The following is a 25,896-nucleotide window of genomic DNA, read 5'->3' as shown; positions in this document are numbered from 1 at the left end:
ATGACAAGAATACTGATAAAAATAGAGAGATGGTAAGGTTAGGGAGGTAAGAGGAACATAAGTGTACCAATTCACTCATCATTCATAGTGGGGTGAAAAATAAATGTTCAAAATAATAAATCAAGAAACAAATTTTAGGCCGGGCATGGTGGCTCACACCTGTAATCCCAGCACTTTGGGAGGCTGAGACGGGTGAATCATGAGGTCAGGAGATCGAGACCATCCTGGCTAACACGGTGAAACCCCATCTCTACTAAAAATACAAAAAATTAGCCGGGCGTGGTGGCGGGTGCCTGTAGTCCCAGCTACTTTGGAGGCTGAGGCAGGAGAATGGCGTGAACCTGGGAGGTGGAGCTTGCAGTGAACCGAGATCACGCCACTGCACTCCAGCCTGGGCGACAGAGCAAGACTCCGTCTCAAAAAAAAAAAAAAAGAAACAAATTTTAAGTAGGTTGTATTAATTTACAAAGTAACCTATATTCATAAGAGTAATGTTGGCACCTAAAGCAAATAAACTTTCAAATTTCAGTGGCTTAATATAATATTTGTTTCTTATTTATGTAACAGTAGAAGGTGAGTATTCTGGGTTGGTAAGTGGCTTTCCTCCAGGTGGTGATTTGGGTACCCAGGCCCTTTCCATCCTGTGACCCTGCCAGTCCTAGGTTGATCTTCTTCTGCATCCTACCAGCAGAAGGAGAAAGAAATGAGAAAAAGCACACTATTTCTTGAAAGTCTTAGTTGGTAAATGTCATTCATCACTTTAATTCATAATCCCCTAGCAAGAACTAGACATCTGGCTGCATCTAGACACAAAAAGGGTGAGGGAGTGGGGTAGAAAATAGGCCTCCCTGGCCAGCCACATCTAAGGAATAATTCAGAAGAAAAGGAAAGCATGAATTTCATTGGAGAATTAACTAACTCCATGATACCAGCATATACTAAAAGAACTATAAATAAGCTATAATAGACTATAAATCCCCCAACTTGTCAAAAAATGCTAGTTTTTATAAAACCAATGTTGGAGAAGCTGCCAAAAAAAATAGTCACTGTTAATTATAATATGTGATAGTGTAAAAAAAAAAAAAAAACTGCAGGAAGTTTGGCAGTGCCATTGCTAGGAATTTATTCCACAAATATATGTGAGTGAAATATCCAAAAGTATGCCATGAATACGTTTATTGCAGCATTTTTTTTTTTTACAGACAAACACTAAAAACAATTTAAATGCCCAACCCTTTTGGGACTGGTTAAATTTGGAAAGGGAAGAAGAGAGAGAAACAGAGAGGTGTCAACAACTCTAAGCAGTGGCAGACCATCGGGATTATACCTTAAGAGGTACAAAACTCACAAACACCTCTGTCCAAAGTACTCCAAAACAAACATTAAAAGGGATCTAAGAGATCTAGGAGGTGTACCGACATTATCCACTACAAATTTAATCTTAAGAAAATAGAAATTAAGAGAGTCACGTTTTTATGAGAATTTGCATAGGATAAAAATAGTATTTCAAATCAGTGGGGAAAAGGATAAATTATCAAATAGCCAAGAAATAGTGGGCCAACTTGGAAAGAAAATTTGTTACGTTTCCTGACTCATACCATTTGCAAAAATAAATTTCAGATGCATTAAGGATTTAGATATTTAAAAATAAATCCAAAAACTATAGAAAAATTCCATAGGAGAATATTTCTATAATCTTAGAGTAAGTAAGCCTTTCTAAAGGTATTGTTCTTGATCCTATGAACACAAAATTTAAAAAGAAATTAAAATGATTTTACAGCTGAAGGGGCATAAGCAAAGTTAATTGACAAATCATTGAATTACTCAGTTACCACAGGTACTAAAAGTAGAATGATTCAGAAAGACGCAATGCAAAACTTTCTGAAACCTCTCCTCTGCAAGGTAGCTGGAGCAAAAGCCTTAACAATGTAATCTCCCATAGCACCTGACACCTAACTTTTCTCCTAATTTTGGTATATGATCGGAATCATAGAATAACAGATTGAGATGGAACCTCAAACATTACATAATCTAAGCACCTCATTTCAAGAGGAAGACACTGAAGCCCAGAGAAGAAGTGATCACCACAGCCCACACCCTTGATACTGGGAGAACATGAGCTTGACATCACTGGGTTTTTGTTTCTTTTTTTGCTCATGAACTTTTGTAGACATCAAGAAAGTCCAGGAACCACTCTTCTCCTTCTGCTCACTGGTTCAGATGGGACACCAATCAAGAGATATATTGTGCTTTTGGATGATATATTGGGTACAGTGTACACTGCTCAGGTGACAGGTGCACTAAAATCTCAGAAATCACCACTAAAGAACTTATCCATGTAACCAAAAACCACCTGTACCCCAAAAAACTATTGAAATAAAAAGTAAATAAATAAAACTAACAAAATGGGGGAAAATATACATGCTATTGGTCAAATATCATAAGGTGATTGGTCATGACAGGAATCAAAGTATAACTCATATGGGCTTCAGGCATTGAGTTAAATTCAAGAAATAAAATGTGATGGTGACTTTATTAACATGTTAGGTATCTGCACTTTCACCAACAGTATCTCACTGATAAAACAAGAGACTCACTTTATGAGCTGTAATTACCCGTAAGACACACTTGGAATCCAAGGGACCAAAGTGAGTAGGAGAATGTCTCCTCGCAGGAGTCAGAATGAATCCAAACTCTCACATAGTCCTGTTTTCCAGATGCCCCTTCGAGCCTGGGCTCCACCCCTAAATGCTTTATTGATTAATTTGGCCATAGGCCTCCTTTCCATATGGACAAGAGTATGTACATTTCCTTTCCTGTCCTACTTCACATCCTCTCTCCAATTGTGGAATCCCATCTTTCATAAAAAGTAGGTGAGAAGACATAACTTCACCAGGTCAGGATGAGCTGTATATCATAGTGGTGGTTTAACAAGAAACCACATCAGTGAGAACCTCTGGTCTATTTTTGCCCCAACCAGCAGAGTGGAGGAGAAAGCAGCCAACCTGGTACCACTGGTACCTGCTCACCCAACCCAGACTGTGGCATTACACTTGATCTTAGCCAAAAGACCGAGAAGCGATAGACTATGGCATTTATTGAGGACTTACTAATTTCTTCTTCCCTCTCCATTCCTACCTCGATGTCACTGGTTTTGTTTTTCTTTTCTCTTCTTCTATGTATGTTTACTGACCACCTACTCCATGCTAGGCACAATGAGAGACACTGGAAATCTAAAAGTGAATAGGACACTATCTGTGCCTCAAAGAGACTTCCAATTTTGAGCATTCTACAGAATCAAACACTGTCAGGCACAAGCCTCAGTCCTGAAAAAAATTACTAGCACCATTTACCTTTGTTGACATTATAGTATAATCCCAATGGTCTGCCACTGCTTAGAGTTAATGGCAAAATTCCCCTATGAGCTCTGACCTCTTTCAGATACAGTTAGCATAAGTGTCACTCACACAGCATTTAATACACAATATCAAAAAGGCAAAGATTTAAATGCTTCTTTCTGGGTGCAGAGCTCTGCAGTTCACCTTTTTCTGATTTTCTCACCCTCAGCATTCTAGCTCCCTTTGCTTTCCTGTTCTCCAGCTACACTTACCTGAGACTGGACCACCTTGCTCCACTTTAATGAGACCTACGGAATCTTTCTGTTCCTTCAAAGGGAGTCAAATTTTTGACCCTTCTCTCCAGGATTGTATTAATAGAGCCCTTGCCATTTGAATGTAAATATCATTATACTCTAGCTAGCTATGAGGCTTTCATCAATTCTGTTGAAAATACAGGAAGCTCTACTCATTGGTGCCCAGGGTGAAGTCTTCCTTCTTATGCTATTGGTGCCACTCAGATTAACACCTAGTATAGACACCATTTTTCCTATCTTTGTCATCGATCTTTGCCTCTGTCTTTCCTCATAAATTGCCACCATTATTGTTGTTATTGTGGTTACCCATTGGTCTTTGTTTTGATTCTTCCTCAAAATTCCTCCCCCAAAATTAATCATGCATAAATACTTAATGGGCACCCCCAACAGCAGCAATGGTGGCTGAGAGCTGAGCATTTACTCCCTGAGCACTGTGCTAAATGTTTGATTTGCATTATCTCCCTCAATCTCACAAGAACTGCCTATGGACTGCTTTTCTAAGCATTGTAGGTAATTGTCTTAGTTTGGTTTCCCCCAAAGCAGCCCCTGATATAAGGATTTGGGTGTATATAGTTTATTTAGGAAGTGGTCCCAGGAAATAGAGTGATAAAGTGATGACCTCAGATATGGAAAGTAGTAAGGCCATAAAGATGCATAACTGGGGCTCGATTCCTTCTGAGAAATTGTAGAATGCACCTCAGAACTATTCCACTGAGAAGCAAGGAATCTGGAATTCCCATCCTTCATTGATAGATGATCACCCCTGGGAGATCTAACTCTTTGGAGAACTTCCAGAGGGCTGAGCACTCTTCTGTGGTGAGAAAACACCTACAGACAGAAGCCAAAAGAAGCACTGCTATATACAGGAACTGTCTGTGGCCTGACTTCTCAGTGGGGCAAGGCGATACGGGCAGGTCGCTGATGGCATCTGTTACAGTAACATGGAAGAGAAATAAGGAGAGGAGAAAAAGATGGGAAGAAATAAAATGTAATCTCATCCTCACTAGGCTTATAAGAATATACATATAACCCAAAGGAATTTAAAATTCATCCGTATAAAGACTGTTCATTGAGAACCGACTGTGTTGCACACACAGCTTCCCAAATTGGGGGCGTAGGAGTGAGTAAAATATCATTAGCCTCATGAAGTTTACACTCTAGAACAATAAAGTGCTAAATAAATGGTGCCATTTATTCTCTCTGCCCTTCTTGTTTAATAGCTCTTTGATTTGGTTTATGGATAAGATAGAAGCCTGGACTTTGGACTTTGAACCCGCTTTGCTTACTTTTGTATTCAAAAGTGACATCTCAGATTTGAGAAAACCTTCCACTTAGTTTGTAACTGCCAAGTAGAACACACAGCAGCCTGTCAAGCTGCTTCTTGCTGTCATTTACAGATTTCCAGGTACTTCATCACAGAGATTAAATATGAAGTGATTTGGTACACACTACATGTTTGTGTCTGCCACTTCTTTTTTAGGCTTCTTACTGAAGTCTATGGTGCCTCTGTTTTGCTTTTTCTCTAGTATTACCAGCATGTTCTTCTCGACCCATAAGTGCTAGACCAAGATTGTCAAATTGACTTCTGAGGGTGACACCCACTAATCCTGCCTTGTCACTCTTAGATATTTTGGTTATCTGTCACACTGACTATTAGCACCCAACAGACCTCATAGGAGGCACCCACTCCACCTCTTTCATATCTACCCATGATCTGGCCACAGGAGGAGAGGGATTGGGTGGCACCAGAGGTGGGCAATGGCTTCAGCTTGACAGAGAAGGGCAGGCTTATAAAGGAGAAATGGCTTATATCTATGTACACTATTGACTGCTCTCTGGACCATTGCAGTAGCTTCCTACTGGTCTCCTTGTCTCCTCTCTGGGCTCCTTCAGAATACATCTGAAGTCCTCCCTGGATAGGGCCTACAAGATTCTATGTGAACAGCCCTCCACTACCCCTCAATTTCTCTGATCTCATCTTGCATTGTTGTCTCTACCTCTCATTTTGCTCTAGCCACTCCCCCATCAAAACAACTACTTTACTGCCTCAGGGACTTTGCACTTTCTGGTCCTTCTATCTGGAATGGTCTTCCCCAGACATCTGCATGGTCCACTCATTCTTTGCTTCATCTGGGTCTCTGCCCAAATATCATCTCATCAGAGAGGTCTTCCTTGATCCCCCGGTAATATACAGCACCTCCTTCCCACTCCAACACTCTGTAACCCCCATACTCTGTTCTGTGTTCCACTACAGCAATATCTCACCTTGTTTTTTCTTTCTTTCTTTGTTGTTGTTTGTCTCTCCCCGTTAGAATGTATGCACCAGACACTTTGTCAATTTTGTTTGGTTATATTACCAGCACCCAGAACAAGGCTTGCCATAGAGTAGACCATCAGTAAATGTGTTAATGAATAAGAAGGCAGATTTAGTGAGTATACATGTGTTAAAAGAGACTGAGCTTAGAGATAGTACAACTTGAATATTAAACATTTACATATAAAAACTCATTCCACCACATAGATGCCACTCTTACTACTCTACTGCTATAGAATCTTGAAGCAATCCTGGCAAAGGCAATTGCTCAATAAACCTTTTGGGAAAAAATGACCAATCTGATTAGTCATTAACAAAATACCAGTTAAAACAATAATTAGATACCATTACTGACCAAGATTTTCCAATTATTATAGTTGCTGATGTTGGGAAGGCTGACATGAGAGTGAGGAAGGGACTGGGCACTGGATTACACCACTGATCAGAGTGTGGACACATTCAACTTTTCTAACTAGTTAATATGCATGAAAAGCCTTAGATATGCACTTTTTGATATGTTACATATGAAGAACATTATTAGTATAAGAAAATGCTCACAGTATTTTTTTATAAGCAAGAGAACAGGGTGACTATAGTACGTGGAGCATAAGGCCATTTTTGTTTAAAGAATTTAAGGAATCCTCCCTGATCTGGAAGATCAGATTCTAAAATGTTTGCCATGCTTATCTCCAAGCAGCAGGATTCCAAATAATTTCAATGTTCTTCCTTTTACTTGCCTGCATTTTCTAAATGTCTTATAAGTAACTTGCATTAATATTTCATTTTACTATGTAAGCATTACATGGGAACTTGAAAAACATGTATAAGAAAAAATAAATAAGAATAAAAAGCAGCTTTAATAGTAATAAAGACTAGTAATAATATAATAGTAATTTATTCTTATTAAAATTGTATTTTAATATTAGCTAATTTAATAAGAAATGATAATTTGTTTGGATGCTAGGACACACCCACCTTCCTCTTGTTATTAATATGGAGCCTACACGATAAAACAGGCCATCGAATGCCCTCCACGATCTCAATAATTTGGGGTGGCAGGCCTCTGAACAGAACGCAAACCAGTATCATTCCAGAAGAGACAAACTTGATTTGGGTTCCCTTAGCTGGGAGTTTTCCCAAGTTAGCAAACTTGTAGGGAAATGCCTCCTTTGGACCCATGCTGGGGCAGCCCCACACTCCAGGAAAGTTTTCCATCAGGTCTTACTCCCTTGGCACAGGCATTTACATATGTTATGGGCCTGGAGTCTCCTCTGTTTAAACTGTGTCCTACAGACTGATGCCTCACAGCACAGGAAAAGAGTGTTCCCTTATTCCCGTTTATTCCCAGACAAGTAAAGATTCCACCCAGCTCCCTCCAAGTTGAAAACAGCCACCAACGGGGAGGCTGAGAGAACTAGACTAGGTCCTGGGAGGTATTCTTCCAACCAATTTTCCGATAATTAATAAATAATATTATTTAACATATGTGGGCCTTTATAATTTAGAGTGTCTTCTCATGTATGAAAATATATCTGCATGTTATTTAGTTTTCACAATCCTTCGATGTAAATAAAGCCCAATTTAGTGTGGCAGAGAATAAGAGTCAAAGGTACCTTAAAGGTCATATAGTCAAAACTATTTCAATAATTAAACTTATACTCAAAAATCTATATGTGGGGCCGGGTGCAGTGGCTCATCCCTATAATCCCAGCACTTTGAAAGGCTGAGGTGGGAGGATCTCTTGAGATCAGGAGTTCAGGATGAGCCTGGGCAATATAGTGAGATCCCATCTCTATACTTTTTTAAAGAAGAAAAAAAAACTATATGTCAATGGGATGCCATGGAACCATTATTAATAACACAAGGAAAGAAGAATATGTCATTTATTCAAATACAGATTTTTTCAGTAGTTATATTCAAAACAGAAGAAAATGTAGTTTGATTTTATGTGTGCCTAAGTGTGTAGTTATACATCTTTTACTTCTAATTCATATATTCTGATATTAATTACTAGTAAGATGCTGCTTTTTAACAAACTTAATGGAACCAGGTGTGGTGGCCCATGCCTGTAATCCCAATACTTTTGGAGGCTGAGGGAGGAGGTCACTTGAGGCCTGGCATTCAAGACCAGCCTAGGCAACACAGTGAGAACCCATCTCTAAAAAAGAAAATTAGCTGGGCGTGGTGTCACACGCCTATAGTCCTAGGTACTCTGGAGGCTGAGGTGGGAGGATCGCTTGAGTTGAGAGTTCAAGGATATTTTGAGCCATGATCACACCACTGCACTCCAGCTTAGGGGGCAGAGCAAGACCTTGTCTCAAAAAAACACAAAACAACAACAGCAACAACAAATTTAATGGCACAATAGTTTTCCACTTCTTTTTTGTTTTTGTTCTGTCTTTAAAAGTAGTTCATCTTTGTTGTTGAAAATTTGTAAAATACAGAAAAGTAAGAAGGAGCATTAAAAAATCACACAATCCATTTTACTGTCAATGTTGGTCTATTTCTTTCCAGGTTTTTTTTTTTCTTCCAACTAAGATACATCAATTCTAACTCAAAATTTTCACAACTAATGGTGACTCTCACCTTCAGTTCATTTTGTGAAAGAAAATGTTCTTCCACAGAATCTAGTAGAATTACAACTTTAAAGCTCACAATACTCACATCCAAAGAACAACAGATAATATGCATTTCTGTTGTGGATACTTCAGTCTCAGTTCAAACACCTTCCAATCTCATTTCTCTATTGAATTATTCAGTCAGTAAATACATATTGAATGCCTACTGGAAGCTAGGTATTATCTGGTACTGAGAAGATAGAATTTTTAAAAACCAGATGAAAATCATTGAGCTAATGTTAAAATGGAAAATAGTAATAAACAAAATAAATAAGCAAAATATATATAATATATTAGTTGTAAGTGCTAACCGCAAAGCCAAGGCATATTTCAGAAACATCCTGAAGCTTGCACTCCAAAGGCAGCCATAACTGTATTTGTTTACACACTTTTACTTGTAAATTTGTGATTTCATTTCCTGTAAGTAGTTCTGTGCAATGGTTAATATTAAGTGTCAACTTGATTAGATTGAAGGATGCCTAGATAGCTGGTAAAGTATTGTTTCTGGGTGTGTCTGTGAGGGTGTTGCCAGAGAAGATGAACATTTGAGTTGGTGGACTACAAGAGGAAGACCCATCGTCAATGTGGGTCAGCACCATCCAATCAGCTACAACCCGGCTAGAACAAAGCAGGCAGAAGAAGGGATAAGTTGACTTGCTGAGTCTTCTGGCTTTGATTTTTCTCCCATGCTGGATACTTCCTTACTTTGGACATCAGACTCCAGGTTCTTCGGCCTTTGGACTTTTGGACTTACACCAGTGGTCTGCCCAGGGATCTCAGGACTTTGGCCACAGACCGAAGGCTGCATTGTCAGCTTTCCTACTTTTAAGGCTTTTGCACTGAGACACTAATGGCTTCCTACCTCTTCAGTTTGCAGATGGCCTATCACGGGACTTCACCTTGTGATCATGTGAGTCACTTCTCCTTAATAAACTCCTTTCAATATAAACATATATTCAATTCGTTCTGTCCCTCTGGAGAACCCTCAGTAATACACTCTGCAATCCTTCCGTATGTGTAATTCCATTGAGCTTAGAGTTTTTTATCAGTGAAGAATAAAAATTGATATTTGCTTTATAGATTCATTTGGAATCTGAACACCCTTACTTCTTTGCAGATTGAGAGTAGTGTTGTGCCTTCAGGTTTACTTTATTCAGTAAAAATTGTAGTTTTATCAGTAAAGAGGTATAGTTTTTGAGCCAGAACAAGTCAGCAAGTTGAGTCTCAAACTGTCCTTTAATTCCAAAAAGGTCTTGGTCTATGGAATCTGCTCAATGTGAAACTTCAGCAATGTTCTACAATCTAGCTTTATGACCACATTAAAATAAATTGCCAACTTCAAACTCTTCCATATATTTTGTAAAATGCAGACCTTGAAAGGCACAAGCTCCCCAAAAGGTCCATAAGCAGAATTATTTCTTCCATCATGTCATAGCATATATCTGTGAACGCATAGCATATATCTATGACAAAGTATATATCTTTGCTTTATACAAAGATAAAGTAGATTTACAAAGTTTGAATCAGAGACACTTTTGGTGAATGATACAATAAAAGAAAGATTCTCTATTTCTGTTGTATTTTGGGTTTGAGTAAACTATTGAAACTTTGTCACAAGACAGTAAAAATTTACTACAAACACATTATGACCTGGTAACTGAGGAATGTTTCAAATTGATACTTCCCCAGGACATTTACTAATGTGAATGGCTACAAAATTAGCACATGAATACCTTAGCTTTTCTGTACAAGCAATAATCAGTTAGGAAATGCAATTAAGGAAAATGTTCTCATTACAATAGCACCAAATGAAACATCATAACTCTAAATACCCTATTTAAAATGTGCCCTGTAAGCATCACACTACCTGACTTCAAACTATACTACAGGGCTACAGTAACCAAAACAGCATGGTACTGGTACAAGAACAGACACATAGACCAATGGAACAGAATAGAGAACCCAGAAATAAAACTGCACACCTACAACTATCTGATCTTCGACAAACCTGACAAATACAAGCAATGGGGAAAGGATTTCCTATTTAATAAATGGTGCTGGGAGAACTGGCTAGCTATATGCAGAAAATTGAAACTGCACCCATTCCTTAAACTATATACAAAAATAAACTCAAGATGGATTAAAGACTTAAATGTAAAACCCAAAACTACAAAAACCCTAGAAGAAAATCTAGCCAATACCATTCTGGACACAGGTACAGGCAAAGATTTCATGATGAAGACACTAAAAGCAATTGCAACAAAAGCAAAAATTGACAAATGGGATCTACTTAAACTAAAGAGCTTCTGCATAGCTAAAGAAACTAAACAGAGTAAACAGACAACCTACAGTATAGGAGAAAATTTTTGCAAACTATGCATCTGACAAAGGTCTAATATCCAATATCCAAAAGGAACTTAAACAAATTTACAAGAAAAAAAACCAAACCCATTTAAAAGTGGGCGAAGGACATGAACAGACACATCTCAAATGAAAACATCTGTGCAGCCAACAATCATATGAAAAAAAGTTCAACATCACTGATTATTAGAGAAATACAAATCAAAATCAAAATGAGATATCATCTTACACCCATCAGAATGGCTATAATTATATATTAAAATTTCAAAAAACAACAGATGCTGGCAAGGTTGTGGAGAAAAAGGAACACTTTTACACTGATGGTGGGAGTGTAAATTAGTTAAACCATTGTGGAAGACTGTGGCAATTCCTCAAAGACCTAGAGACAGAAATATCATTCAACCCAGCAATCCCATTACTGGGTATATACACAGAGGAATATAAATTGTTCTATTATATAGACACATGCACACATTTTTTTTGCAACACTATTCACAATAGCAAAGACATGGAATCAACCTAAATGCCCAATAATAACAGACCAGATAACGAAAATGTGGTACACATACACAATGGAATACTATGCAGCCATAAAAAGGAATGAGATCATGTCCTTTACAGGGACATGGATGGAGCTGGAGGCCATTATCCTTAGCAAACTAATGCAGCAACAGAAAACCAGATACCGTATGTTCTCACTCATAAGTGGGAGCTAAATCATGAGAACACATGGACACATAGAGGGGAACAATGCACACTGGGGCGTACCAAAGGGCAGAAGGTGGGGGGAGGGAGAGAATCAGGAAAAATAACTAATGGGTACTAGGCCTAATACTTGAGTGATTAATCTGTACAACAAACCTCCATGACACGTTTACCTATGTAACAAACCTGCACATCCTGCACATGTACCCCTGAACTTAAAAGTTTTTTAAAAATTTAAAAATTAAAAAAAGAAAATAAGATTTGCCCAATCTCTGTGAACAAAATCTAAAAATCTATAGAGAGACACAACAGAAGACTTGAATAAATAAAAAGAGCACCCTGTTTCTGGATAGTGTGGTAAACTATATTTTCCAGAATGGCCACAACAGTATTTCCTATCTCCCATGATCTTCTTTCAATGATGCCTTAAAACTCCTTTCATTGTGAAGTAAGGTCTTTGTTCCTTTGCCTTAAATCTGGGTGTACCTGTAACTATGGGAGAATTGACATTATGTGTTTTCAGAGGCAAGGTCACAAAAGGGAATGCAGCTTCTATCTGGTTCTCTTGGGATGGTTGTTCTTGAAACCCAGCCACCGTGCTGTGAGGAAGTCCAGACAACCTATGGAGAGGCCCCTTTCAATTTTACTGAAAGGCAAATTTCAGGATGATATTTATTTTTCAATGTTCTTGCTCCATTTCTCTCTCTCTCTCTCTCTCCTCTCCAATCTATTCTACTTAATTGCAAATTTCCACATTTTTTTATACAGAAACTTTGTCTTCTATAAAATCAATGGAAAGTGTTAATTAGCTGTCCCTCATCTTCTATCATATTTGGCTCTTCTGCTTAGCATTTTTGTTTTGTTTCAGTTTGTTTTTTCTCCCCCTTCCAAGTTGCTCTCTATTTTGTTGACTCTTTCCATCTAAAAAAGGCCTGTATGTAAAGTCAGCTCACACATCCCTCACTCCAAATATTGCTGTTGCTGATTTCTGTACTTCTTTATAACCAAGATCTTGGCTTGCCCCAAAGACCAGAAGAAAAATAATCTACACAATATCTTGTTCTTTTCCTCAGTTCTCTCTCAAACCAGAAAAAGAAATGAAGATAAAACAGATACCAATGTAACTTTTACCTGACAAAACAACCCTTCAAAGAATCAGCACAATTTAAAAGTTTAGAATAATTCTTTTTGTGGAAGCTCTTACAGGTTGAGGTTGTGCTCAAAATAAAAGAAACAGCCTGAAGATTAACGTAGAAGAACGTTTTGAAGGAAGAGAGAAAAAGGAGAAATAAGAAGAGGAGGAAGAGATGGAAGGAAAAGGGGGAAACAGGAAGAGGAGAACAAAGAGGCAAGAGGAAAAACAAGAACTATTACTACTACTACTGTGTGGTCAGTTACATCTGTACTACCTTTAGATTTTTTTTTTCCTTTTGGAGTAGATTAATGCATAATCCTTGCTGCACTGACTCATTTAGGTTATACCTGTTTTTCACTCTGGCTTCCCCAAGGTCCACCTGCATGTTCGTACCAATCATTATCTAGACATGCATGCATTTCTAGACAGGCTGGAAATCTCCTTTTGGATGTTTCAGGGGCATCTCAAGCATAATATGTCCAACAGAATATTGATCTTGCCACAGAACATGTTCTATGCATCTTACCAATTGCACTTTGTGGTATGAACATCCCATCCACCTACTCACATGGGAAACTCAGGGGCCATGCTTGGGTGCTTCTCTTCCCTACCCCTGCCTCTGTTTCAACTGGCCTAACATCAAGTCCTATTAGCTCTGCCTCCAAAATGTAATTCCTATTACTCCATTCCTCTCCAATACCTCCACTGAAAACACCCTCCTCTAAACTACCATCTTTTAAACTGTTGTCAGACATCAGCAAGAGTAACCTTTATAAATATAAAGCAGATTGATTTCTTCCCCTACTTAAATGGTCCTATTGCAGTTATAGAAAAATCCTAAGTCTTTAACATGATCAAGAAGAGCCTACACACCAGGTCCTTCCCACCTCTCCAGCTGTGTACCATTCCTTCTGACTAATTCTGCCCCACCACTCTCCCATCCAGCTGTGCAAACACACCAAACACCTTCCCAATGCAAGGTCTTTTCTCATGTTATTCATTCCATGTGGAGCACACTGAACTCCTTGGCTGCTGTCCTTCAGCTCATTTTTTGTGTCTCAGCTGAAATATTACTACCTGAAAGAAGTCTTCACCAGCTTCAAACTCAATCAACATCCTGTGCTGGACATTGTAGATCATCTCACTCACTCTCCATTCCACCCTCCTCCTATTTGAAGAGGATAGAATGCTACTAACTGCACTACTGACTCCCTTGCAGCTAAGGGTCTGGATGCTAATGCGGTTCCACCTGGCAGTTTCTACTAGCAAGCACTATCATGGAAACACGAGGTTTCTCTGTACTGTGCCAGTTTTCAAATTCCTGAGAATGAACTTAGTGGGTGCAGAGGCATTAGTGGCAATCGTGGCATGTTGACTGGCTTGCTAAATCATGAATCACAGCCTTGGATATCCATTTTGTAGCGACCCAGGTGTTCAGAGACAGTTTCAATAGGAGAATTTAAGCGAGTGGCAGTGTGTTCTTGACTCTGCAAAGTTCCATATGGGAGCTCCCCAGGGGGGCCAGCTCTGCAGTGTTCTGAGAAATACCCCTGAAGACCCAGGATTAAACTGCCTCTTCAGCCCTTCAAAAGAGTTTTACAAACATCCTATTCCTTGAATTAATCCATATCCTGCTTAAAATACCTAGTTTTTTCTCTTTTCTTCACTGGAGCCTGACTGATATAAGTCTGCCTGTTAAACTGTCTCCTAATTCTTATCATAATATGTAATTATATATTTATTTGTGGGGCAACTTGTTTCCATCTGGATCACTGCTATGTCCCCAGCACCTAGGATAGTGTCTGACATACAAAAAAGAGAGTAATCAATATTTGGCAAACCAATGAGAGAATTTAGCACTTTCAACTATGTGGGTAATTCATTTGTCAACTGATCACGAAGATAATTAGATTCACACTTCAGTTACCTCTTATATCTTTAAACAATAACAAAATCTCAAAGTGTATAAAAAGAATGCAAATAGAGTTATTTTTTACAGAGTGCCAGATATTTAGAACTGCTGCCTACAGTCCGAGTGAGAGAGATGGTCTTGGAAAGCTGATGAAACAGCTCCATGAATTAATTCTGTTTTCATTAAATCCGGTCTGATCTATTGCCTACTCCATCAGGAGACTTCATTAGGCTAACTGGAAAAGGACAACCAATATGGTAACTTAGTTAGCTCTGGTTGTGCTACAGCTAGATAAAAAGGTTTTTCTAGGCCCATTGATTCTGAGTGTAAGGTTTTCAGGTTCTCAGATAGCAAGGATTTAGTGTGAACCAAAAAGTCTGCAACCTGAAGTATGAGATTTGAAGGAAAGAGTTGATCTTCTCCTAGAGTTCAAATTGCTTTCATTGACTCCGAATGTTCCACCAAAAAATGAATGCAAAGGAACCTAAGGGCAGATGAGTATTAGAATAAGTCCACCAAAAGCAATGTTCTCAAAGCACCAGTGCTTCAAGCTGGCAATGCAGCAAGGTGGCTAAGAAATGGGTTTTGAACTACACAGACCTGGATGCAAATATTGCCTCTTCAATCAACGAGCAAAAAAAAAGAAAACCTTCAGCAAGTCTCTAATTTCACTAAGCTTCAGTTTCTTCATTCATTAAATAAAAATCCTAGTCACACCTATGACTAGTCGCAGGGTTTGTTTCTGGGATTTAAGTAGAATCACCTTTGTAAAATACCTAGCATGGAATTTAGAACTTATGCTATGTGTGTTTGACAAACAGTAACCCCTATTTTTACTATTTAATGAGTATATTATTTGCCTGTCCCTCCATTATAGTATGATGACATCTGATCCATCGATTCTGAACCTGGGAAAGGAGTCACTGGTCTAACTGTGATATTATATTAGTAATTGCTTCTGTTGAGATGAAAAGGTCCAAAAATGTAAGATATCATTAAAAAAAAGATGGAAACAGCAGGGCGTGGTGGCTCACACCTGTAATCCCAGCACTTTGGGAGGCTGAGATGGGCGAATCACCTGATTTTGGGAGTTCAAGACCAGCCTGACCAACATGGAGAAACGCCATCTCTACTAAAAATACAAAATTAGTCAGGTGTGGTAGCACATGCCTGTAATCCCAGCTACTTGGAAGGCTGAGGCAGGAAAATCGCTGAACCCAGTAGGCGGAGGTTGCTGTGAGCCAAGATCATGCCATTGCACTCCAGCCTGGGCAAAAACAGTGAAATTCCGTCTCAAAAAAAAAAAAAAAAAAAAAAAAAAAAAAAAAGGGATGGAAACACTAGATAGTATTTTTTACTTTGTGGGATGCTTGTTGCTGCACTTATCATTTTAAAGTCAAGCCCACTCCCCCATATTTCATATAGCTCTGCTAGAGTTGTCACCTTCCCTGGGATGATCACCTAGCATATTTCAGCCACCTGGACCCAGTCATTTTTTCTATAGGTCAGCATACACTGAAAATACTGACAATTTGAGACCCTTTCTGGAATTGATATGGATATGAACAAAAGACAATTTTACTTTCTCAGCTATTACATGCTGTAGAGGCAATGTAAGCTTAGAGTGACATTACAGCACCATCTTTTCTATCCTAAAATAAATACATAGAGGAAAACAGGTAGGAGTGTGTGTGTGTGTGTGTGTGTGTGTGTGTGTATGAGAGAAAAACAGAGAGACAGAGAGTGAGAGAAAAAAAAGTCAATGACATTGTATAAGTTTCCTGTATCTAGCCATTCTTAAATAAGATTCTGTCATCTTTAGACATTGCATTAATATAAGTCAATGAACTGATTTTTTCTTTGTTCGGGTCTAAGCTCTATTGAGTTAAAGTAAGTGTATATCACTTCCATGCAAAACAATTGTAATTCATATAAACACTGTCTTAGTTTGGGAATCCCTCAGAAGCAAAGCCTGAGACAAGAATTCAAGTACAAGTAGTTAACTTGAAAGGTAATTCCAGGAAATATCAGTTAGAAAGTGGAGAAGTAAATCAGAAAGTGGAATGGAATAAAGCCAATAAATGATTCAGGAAGCCAAAAATGGTGTATAATTGAGCCAGTTGTCACTGTGGGCACCTGCAGCTTAATAGCTCTAGGGAAACTGAGATCCAGTGTAGACTATAAGCCTCAGTGTAATCCCATCTGATGGACAGGGCAGCCAAGGCATTTATATACCAACTTCCTTCAGTCATTGGTTGTAGACTGATCTGGGCATGCTAATTCTCTGGTTTCAGCCTGTTTTTTGTGAGCATATACCAGAAGCTGGCTGTCAGAGTAAGTCCTTGGGCAAAGAGAGGCAAATGCTGGTAATTAGAGATGGGCCTGTGGGCACTACAATGGTAAAGCTCCAGGGAATATGAGGGGGGTGTGTACCAATAGCATTGCTACAACATTTTTCAGAAAATGTTACATATAAAGTTTCCGTGCCGCAAAAGAAAGAGCACTTGAATATAAAATTTTCTTTTTAATCCTCAGCAAGGCAAGTTACTTCTATATAGAAAGTTGCGCCCTTACAGATGGAACAATGGTGAGTGCACACTTGGACAAGAGAGGCGAAGGGGTTCTTATCCCTGACGCACGTGGCCCCTAATGTGTCCTTCCCCTATTGGCTAGGGTTAGACCACACAGGCTAAACTAATTCCGACTGGCTAATTTAAAGAGAATGACGGGGTGAGTGCTTTGGCGGGAATCTGGGCAGAGCAGGTAGCAGGTAATTGGAATGAGTTGGGGTGGAGCAGGTGATTGGAATGTAGGGTGGAATAGGTGATTGAAAAAGGTTGCTTTATGAGGAAGTTAAGTTTAAAAGTAGACGGCAAAGAATTGAACATACTGACATATTAATTCTTTAAAAAGAAATTTAGAACTCATATCTAACAAAAAGATCCAAAAAAGATCGGTAATAAAAGTAGCTTATGTTTATTGGGGTTCAGAAGGGATTTTGCCGTTTCTCACTTAATTCTCTAATACATTCCTACTAGGTCACTAACAGGAATTATTATTCCTATCTTACAAAACAAAAAACTGGATTCAGCAGTTAAGTAAATTGTAGAAACACACACAGCTGTTAGACAACAGAGCCTAAAGACTGAGTTTTCTAAGTAACAACTGTTAGAGATTAGTTTAAATTTGGTTTTAGAGCAACTCTAGAAGAATGAGCCTTCAACAAACATTTTCCCTCCCACTTGAATTTCATAATCTCTATACACCAGAAAAACTCACAAATGGAAACACATATGATGTCTGAAAATATGAATTTTTTGAATACATTTAAAATTATAAAAAAACAAACAAGTCGGACTAGTCTGAAAATGAAAAAGCTAAAAAGTCTGCATAACTGAAGTCTATAAAATCTTCATAATATAGAGTGAAGTTGAAATAGCCTTTCTGAGAAGTGACCCATGTCGGAAATGCCTGAATCTGGTTTTCTATTGGGTGAGTTTGTAGGGCAAATGTTCAAGAGAACACCTCTTCAATAGTTCACACCTTTGCCACATTTCAAGATGAAAAATCTTCACAAAGGGGAGATTTATGAGCTTTAACGAGGTCAAAGGGTGCCACCCATGACTTTGGTTTTAAAGAATGAGTTTATGAATCAAATATCTAGGTGGACAAAATGATAGAGATCACCTTCAAGAGGTTTCCAGACATCGGGGCAGCCATCTGAGAAAGCTCATGGAATTCCCACTCTTGGGAAATGTCAGCATTGTCTTAGGATCGAGATCTCTCCTGAAGAAAATTAAACATGACTTCAGCCAAAAAATATAAGGACAGTTTCCGAGCAAGTTATTAATTTTTGACCATCCAACTTGGTCATTTGAAAATGGTCTAAGGTATGGCGTGAGCCTAAAAACAATCATAATCATAATAATTAATATCTGCCATAATATAATGATATTTTTGTGAATATCTTATATAGTTCCATAAGAGAAGAAAACTAGAAATAATATTGACTGAGATAAGTACCCAGGATTTATCATACACCCTTAACTCAGCCCTTTAATAAATGTACATTGAGCTCCTATCACACCCAAAAGTATGGGAAAGTGCTAGGAAGTTAGTGCTAAACTCAACAAACATAATCCATGCCCTCCTGAAGTTATAGCCTAGTGGAGCAAACAAAAGGAGAAAATAAATATGTGATTGCAAATTGTGTCCAGTGCTATGACAGGTACTACGAAAGCTTGTAACCAGAAAACTTAATTTTGATTTAGGAATTAAGACTTGAAAGATTGATAGGAGTAATCAAGCCAAGAGTGGGCACAGATGACCTAGAGTTTTGGCTTCCTCTAGGGGGCACAGATGACTCAGAGCTCTCCTGACAGAAAACATCTATCTGGGCCGACAAGTGGAGAGATTCCTGTTGATGTGTGCATGTGCGAGAATGCAACTTTGGCTAAATACAGGTTGGTCCTGTAGCCAGTGTGGGGTTCTGAGGAGAACCTCAATTAGAAGTTAAACGAACCTTAATTTAAAACCTGGCTCTGCTATTCACTAGTTGTGTGGCCTTGGGGAAATGCATCGACTCTCAGTGCTCCAGTTTCCAGACTGTCAATGTGGGAGATTAATGGTCTTGCAGATTAGGTTTTCTGGAAGCAGACTCTAAACTAAGCAAGACATTGATTAGGAATTGAGCTGTGATGGGAAGGGAAGGGAGCAATGAAAGCCTAACAGTGCCATAGCCAATCCTGGAGGGAGCTCAGGAGCAAACAAAACCCTACAGAGTCTGTCTATGTTGGGTGGGAATGACCTGACCTCTATATCTCTTCCTCAATTATGGGACATGGGCTTTCCCTAAAAAGGGCACAATTATGGGCCAGGTGCCTATCTGCTGCCTAGGCCAACTCTGAAGGAGCTGAGAGCTGAACAGAGGCTGTATGCTGACCACACCCCCTACAGCTGGGAAGCACTATCTCTTTGAAGGGAGAACAAGGTTGCACCTTTATGTCTACCACCAAAACTGAATTTCTGCAGAGCAAATAAGATTAAGCCCTTGAAAACAGCCAGCACAACGGAGATGTATAATAGATGTTATTCAAGTCATAATCATTATCACATACTTCTTTACTCCACATCATTCAGCAGGCTTCTGCCATCATCATTTCAAGCACTTTTATATTAAGCATCTGCCCTCTGCATATCCTGCAATCTCAGAATGTAATGTTCTTCTCCCCTAAAATTTAAAGATATTCACTTCAAATGCTTTCTTCTCCACGAATTTTTTTCATATCCTACTTAGTACCTTAAGGGATCTTAATCATTCATTTGACAAGTATTTGTTGAGCCTTTGGCCTCCTAAGGCTGGGAATGGTAAAAAACCCAAGTTTACCCTCAAGTTTTCCTTCTGGTACTGTCTGTTTCGCACTTCTAGCCCACCTGAGACACAGCACTGTGGCACCCAGCCTATGCCACCTTGAACCTCAGCTTATAGTTTGGTCTACTTGCTGTCCTTATCTCTTAATTCCACAAGTGATTCTGTGTTCCTAGAAAGCAGAGATAATACCTTTCTAATTACAGTTACAATCTTCCCTCCTCAAACCCAGCATGTAATGTATATTCAATAACATGAACTAAATTGAGCTAAATTGAATTGAATGAAATGGAGGTTTGTCCTGAGTCTAGCTCTGGTACTCCTAATAAAAATGAATAGCTTTAAATAGTTAATGAGAAACTCTTACAATTGAACTACTGAGCTAATTCAACGTGCCATAAAACTTCTTACAGTTTATAATCCTTTGTACAAATAGAAAGGTTATCTACAAGGAAGACTTTGAAATTTGTTCCTTTAGCAATTACTGTACAACCCAGTATGGCTTAGGAGTAAAGAATACTAGGCTATGAAGTAAGCCTACATCATTATGAATTTTATCTTTGTTGCTGTGTGACTTTGGGTAAGTCACTTAACTTCTCTGTGGCTCAATTTTCTTATCTATAAATCGGAAACAATACAGCACCTACCTTCTAGAATGTTATAAGCATTCAAAGATATCATGCAAATAAGGTGTTCAGAACACAGTAAGAGCTTAGTAAATGCCAATTACCATTATCATTATTATTATCCAGAAATTTATGTATATAGATGGGTGAATTATCTCCTCATTCACCAGCAGCTGAGTTCATATAAGGAGCTGGGAGAGGCCTGTACGGTTTTTGTGTCAGATATTCTACTAGGTTTGTTTGTAGAAGTATATATATTTCCTAAAATATAAACAGACTTCCTTCATATTTTCACTCCATAAGTTCTGGTGTTTCAATGCTTTTTAAAAGAAAAAAATAGCATTATTTCATTTCTCCCCAAGAAAAGTGTAAAAGCCAAGAACGTTTTTAAAATTACACTTTCATTACTTTTATAAAATATACTGTGAAGCATTATCATAAATAATTTAAATCAACTCCATGAATTTGTCAAAATAAATTAGCAACTATACATTCCTCAAATGACAATCTGGATTTTGAATTGATCTCTGGTATTCGTGTTTGTGCGTGTGTGTGTGTGTGTGTGTGTGTGTGTATGTCTGTGTATGTGTATGTCTGTGTGTGTGTATGTCTGTATGTGTGTGTCTGTGTGTGTGTGTCTGTGTATGTCTGTGTCTGTGTGTGTGTGTGTGTGTGTGTGTATGAATAGATGACAGATCTTGGCTTTTTCTAAATTTACCAATGTCCAGTGAATTCAGGTATTTGATGACTTCACTTTTGTATTTTTAGTAAACATTTTGTTATTTGGCTATGAGGACAGCCCTATTCTGAGTCATTTCTTCAAAAGCCTGAGCAGCATGTTGCAAATCTCCTTTGCGGGATAAGAAAAAGCCCTCATCTCATCCAAATTGGCTGGTGGGTAGGACTTGTTGCCAGGAGTCAGTCAAACCTAGATCATAATTCTATAGAGTTTCTCTCTTTGGATCCAGTGGGCATCCTGGAACAGAGAATTACAAGTGAGTTTCTGAGGTGTTAGAAGTATAGGTGCACTGAGATTATAAATCAGGCTGGAGAAAAGGCTTTTAAGCAGAAACTGAAACAGGGTTCACGTCTGTCAGCCCTTGTGAGGTTCAGTAAAGAGAACCAGACAGAAAACACACAGAAGGGAGACCAGGGTAGGGAGTGTGCAGGTGAAGACCTGAAAGGACTTTGAATAAGTTGGGGCTTTATCCTAAGGACCCAAGGGAAGCTACTGAAAGCGTCTAAGCAAGAGAGAGACACAACCAAATTTGCATTTGATTTGCTTCCAAGGAAAGTACACTAAGCATCTTTATCCAGAACCCTGGGTGAGCACAACAGCTATTTCTCTAAGGTTGCTGGAAACATAATTGTCAGATTTACTTGTTTGAAACGGCAAAATGTCCTTCCTCTGAAGGGAAAAAATATACTTTAATTTTTGCTACTTTATGATTTGTTTAAGGCAACCGTCCCATATCATAAGGGGAATAACTCTGTATAATTCCTAATATATAAAACAGGAAGTGTCTATACTTTTCTGGAAAGAGATCTTTTAATAATAGATTCCAAAACATTTTTTATCCCCACCACAGCTTAAGATGGAAAAAAAAAAAAGTGGCTGGCTGTGGTGGCTCATGCCTGTAATCCCAACACTTTGAGAGGCCAAGACAGGCAGGTGGATCACCTGAGGTCAGGAGTTCGAGACCAGCCTGGCCAACATGGTGAAACCCCCTCCACTAAAAATACAAAAATTATCCTGGCATGGTGGCACACGCCTGTAATCCCAGCTACTCAGGAGGCTGAGGCAGGAGAATTGCTTGAACCTGGGAGGCAGAGGTTGCAGTGAGCCAAGATCATGCTACTGCACTCCAGCCTGGGTGACAGAGTGAGATTCAGTCTCAAAAAAAAAAAAAAAAAAAAAAAAGAGAGATAAAACACACATAAAAAAATAGAGATGGAAAAATAATGAAAGACATATCAACTTAAAAATTCTGTAATGAGGCTAGGCATGGTGGCTCACACCTGTAAGTACTTTGGAGGCCTGAGGCAGGAAGACCTCTTGAGGCCAGGAGTTCCAGACCAGCCTGGGCAACATAATGAGACCCCCATCTCTACAAAAAATAAAAAAAAATTAGCTGGGCATGGGGGTGCATGCAGGGAGTTCTAGCTGCTCAGGAGGCTGAGGTAGGAGGATTACTTGAGCCCAGGCTCTCTAGGCTGCAGTGTGCCATTATTGCACTCCAGCCTGGGCAACACAGCAAGACCTTATCTCAAAAAAAAAGAAAGTTCTATAGCTGGCTTGGGTATATATGAGTACTAATTCACAAACTTTGAGAAATATACAAAACCTTAGAAATTATTCACATCAACAGTTCTCAAACTTTTTGGTCTCAGGAGTTCTTACACTCTTAAAAATCATTAATGACCCCGAAGAGTTTTTGGAGTGTGAGTTACATCTATTAATATTGACCGTATTAGAAATTAAGACCAAGACAATTTTAAAACACAATAATTCACAAACACATAGTCCATCAGCCACCAGATCCATGACATCATCACACCTTGTGTAGCCTCTTGAAAATCCCACTGCACACTCCTAATAGCATGAGAATGAAAAGGTAATAACATCTGCCACTGTTATGAAAATAGTTTTGCCCTCATGGACACCCTGAGATCTTAGGGAACCCGGTGGATTCTCACACCATGCTTTGAGAACCATTAATCTACTCCAACTAGAAGATTAGGCCAACAATACATTCTAGATCATGGAGCTGCTGAGGACGAGAGCCAGCATTTCTGCTTTTTGATATCCTCTCATTGACATGTGTCTATCTGAACAAGGCCACTTCCTGAGTAGTAATTCCAATCTGTATTAGTTAGGATAAAGCTAGTAAGTAGCAACGAATTAACTTCAAAATTTTCCTGGCTTATTTCACAATTACATAAAAGTCCCATATGGGACATAAAAGTCCTATTTCACACCCATAAAAGTCTCTTAGGGTGACCAGTAAATCCCCCGTTTTCCTGGACTGTCCCAGTTTTGAAACTGAAAAGTCCCACATTCCAGAAACTCCCTCAGTCCAGGGCAAACCAGGATAGTTGGTCACCTTAACCATCTCGTAGAACTTTGGGGCCTTTGGCAGAAGAGGAAAGAATGCAGAAGGCACACCCGCTTCTTAAAAACTTCAACCCATATGTGATACCCATCCCTTCCACTCACATTTCATGGTGGGAAGTAGTTACAGGGATATAAGGGAACCCAGGAGGGGAAATGTAGTTGGGCAGCTGGGGTCTTTACAAGGGAGAATGTACATATTGGTTAGACCATTAGACACCTTTGCCAAAAAACAACAACAACAAAAAAAAAAAACCTAACTTTACTCCATAACACTGCTGAGAGTAAGGTGAGGTGGGCATCACAAAGGCTACCCATTATTCTGAGGGTTTTAAAGAAGATTTTAAAAACTTCAGCTCAAGAAAACATAAATGCCCTATACAAATGGTAGTGTTGATCTTATTTCCAACTTAATTTCTGCCTAGAGCTCTTGGTTGAAAACAATCATCATTCATTGATAAAAGAGCATCTTAATTTTTACAATACTTGTTTCTTAAAAATAATGGCCAAGCAAATAATATTTTAAATGCATTAAGAAACTTCTGGGGAGGAGCCAAGATGGCCGAATAGGAACAGCTCTGGTCTACAGCTCCCAGCGTGAGCGACGCAGAAGACGGGTGATTTCTGCATTTCCATCTGAGGTACCGGGTTCATCTCACTAGGGAGTGCCAGACAGTGGGCGCAGGCCAGTGGGTGCGCGCACCGTGCACGAGCCGAAGCAGGGCGAGGCATTGCCTCACTTGGGAAGTGCAAGGGGTCAGGGAGTTCCCTTTCCAAGTCAAAGAAAGGGGTGACGGACTCACCTGGAAAATCGGGTCACTCCCACCCGAATATTGCGCTTTTCGGACCAGCTTAAAAAAACGGCGCATCACGAGATTATATCCCACACCTGGCTCGGAGGGTCCTATGCCCACGGAGTCTCGCTGATTGCTAGCACGGCAGTCTGAGATCAAACTGCAAGGCGGCAGCGAGGCTGGGGGAGGGGCGCCCGCCATTGCCCAGGCTTGATTAGGTAAACAAAGCAGCTGGGAAGCTCGAACTGGGTGGAGCCCACCACAGCTCAAGGAGGCCTGCCTGCCTCTGTAGGCTCCACCTCTGGGGGCAGGGCACAGACAAACAAAAAGACAGCAGTAACCTCTGCAGACATAAATGTCCCTGTCTGACAGCTTTGAAGAGAGCAGTGGTTCTCCCAGCACGCAGCTGGAGATCTGAGAACGGGCAGACTGCCTCCTCAAGTGGGCCCCTGACCTCTGACCCCCGAGCAGCCTAACTGGGAGGCACCCCCCAGCAGGGGCACACTGACACCTCACACGGCAGGGTATTCCAACAGACCTGCAGCTGAGGGTCCTGTCTGTTAGACGGAAAACTAACAAACAGAAAGGACATCCACACCAAAAACCCATCTGTACATCACCATCATCAAAGACCAAAAGTAGATAAAACCACAAAGATGGGGAAAAAACAGAACAGAAAAGCTGGAAACTCTAAAAAGCAGAGCGCCTCTCCTCCTCCAAAGGAACGCAGTTCCTGACCAGCAATGGAACAAAGCTGGATGGAGAATGACTTTGACGAGCTGAGAGAAGAAGGCTTCAGACGATCAAATTACTCTGAGCTACGGGAGGACATTCAAACCAAAGGCAAAGAAGTTGAAAACTTTGAAAAAAATTTAGAAGAATGTATAACTAGAATAACCAATACAGAGAAGTGCTTAAAGGAGCTGATGGAGCTGAAAACCAAGGCTCAAGAACTACGTGAAGAATGCAGAAGCCTCAGGAGCCAATGCGATCAACTGGAAGAAAGGATATCAGCAATGGAAGATGAAATGAAGCGAGAAGGGAAGTTTAGAGAAAAAAGAATAAAAAGAAATGAGCAAAGCCTCCAAGAAATATGGGACTATGTGAAAAGACCACATCTACGTCTGATTGGTGTACCTGAAAGTGATGGGGGGAATGGAACCAAGTTGGAAAACACTCTGCAGGATATTATCCAGGAGAGCTTCCCCAATCTAGCAAGGCAGGCCAACGTTCAGATTCAGGAAATACAGAGAATGCCACAAAGATACTCCTCAAGAAGAGCAACTCCAAGACACATAA

At 39.5% G+C, this 25,896-nt stretch overlaps 1 long non-coding RNA gene across 1 annotated transcript in view; it reads right to left on the bottom strand.

Annotated features, from left to right (window-relative positions):
- Positions 1–25,374, bottom strand: part of LOC129143604 (uncharacterized) — a 213,199-nt gene extending 187,825 nt beyond the window's left edge. The window contains exon 1 of the long non-coding RNA XR_010155541.1: positions 24,607–25,374. This is a non-coding gene — a long non-coding RNA (uncharacterized LOC129143604). The remainder of the gene's footprint in view (positions 1–24,606) is intronic.
- Between the last annotated feature and the right edge of the window lie 522 nt (positions 25,375–25,896).

The sequence above is a fragment of the Pan troglodytes genome, chromosome 2 (assembly GCF_028858775.2).
Source record: "Pan troglodytes isolate AG18354 chromosome 2, NHGRI_mPanTro3-v2.0_pri, whole genome shotgun sequence".
Taxonomy (NCBI): Eukaryota; Metazoa; Chordata; class Mammalia; order Primates; family Hominidae; genus Pan; species Pan troglodytes.
This window is presented reverse-complemented; position numbering and strand designations above follow the sequence as displayed.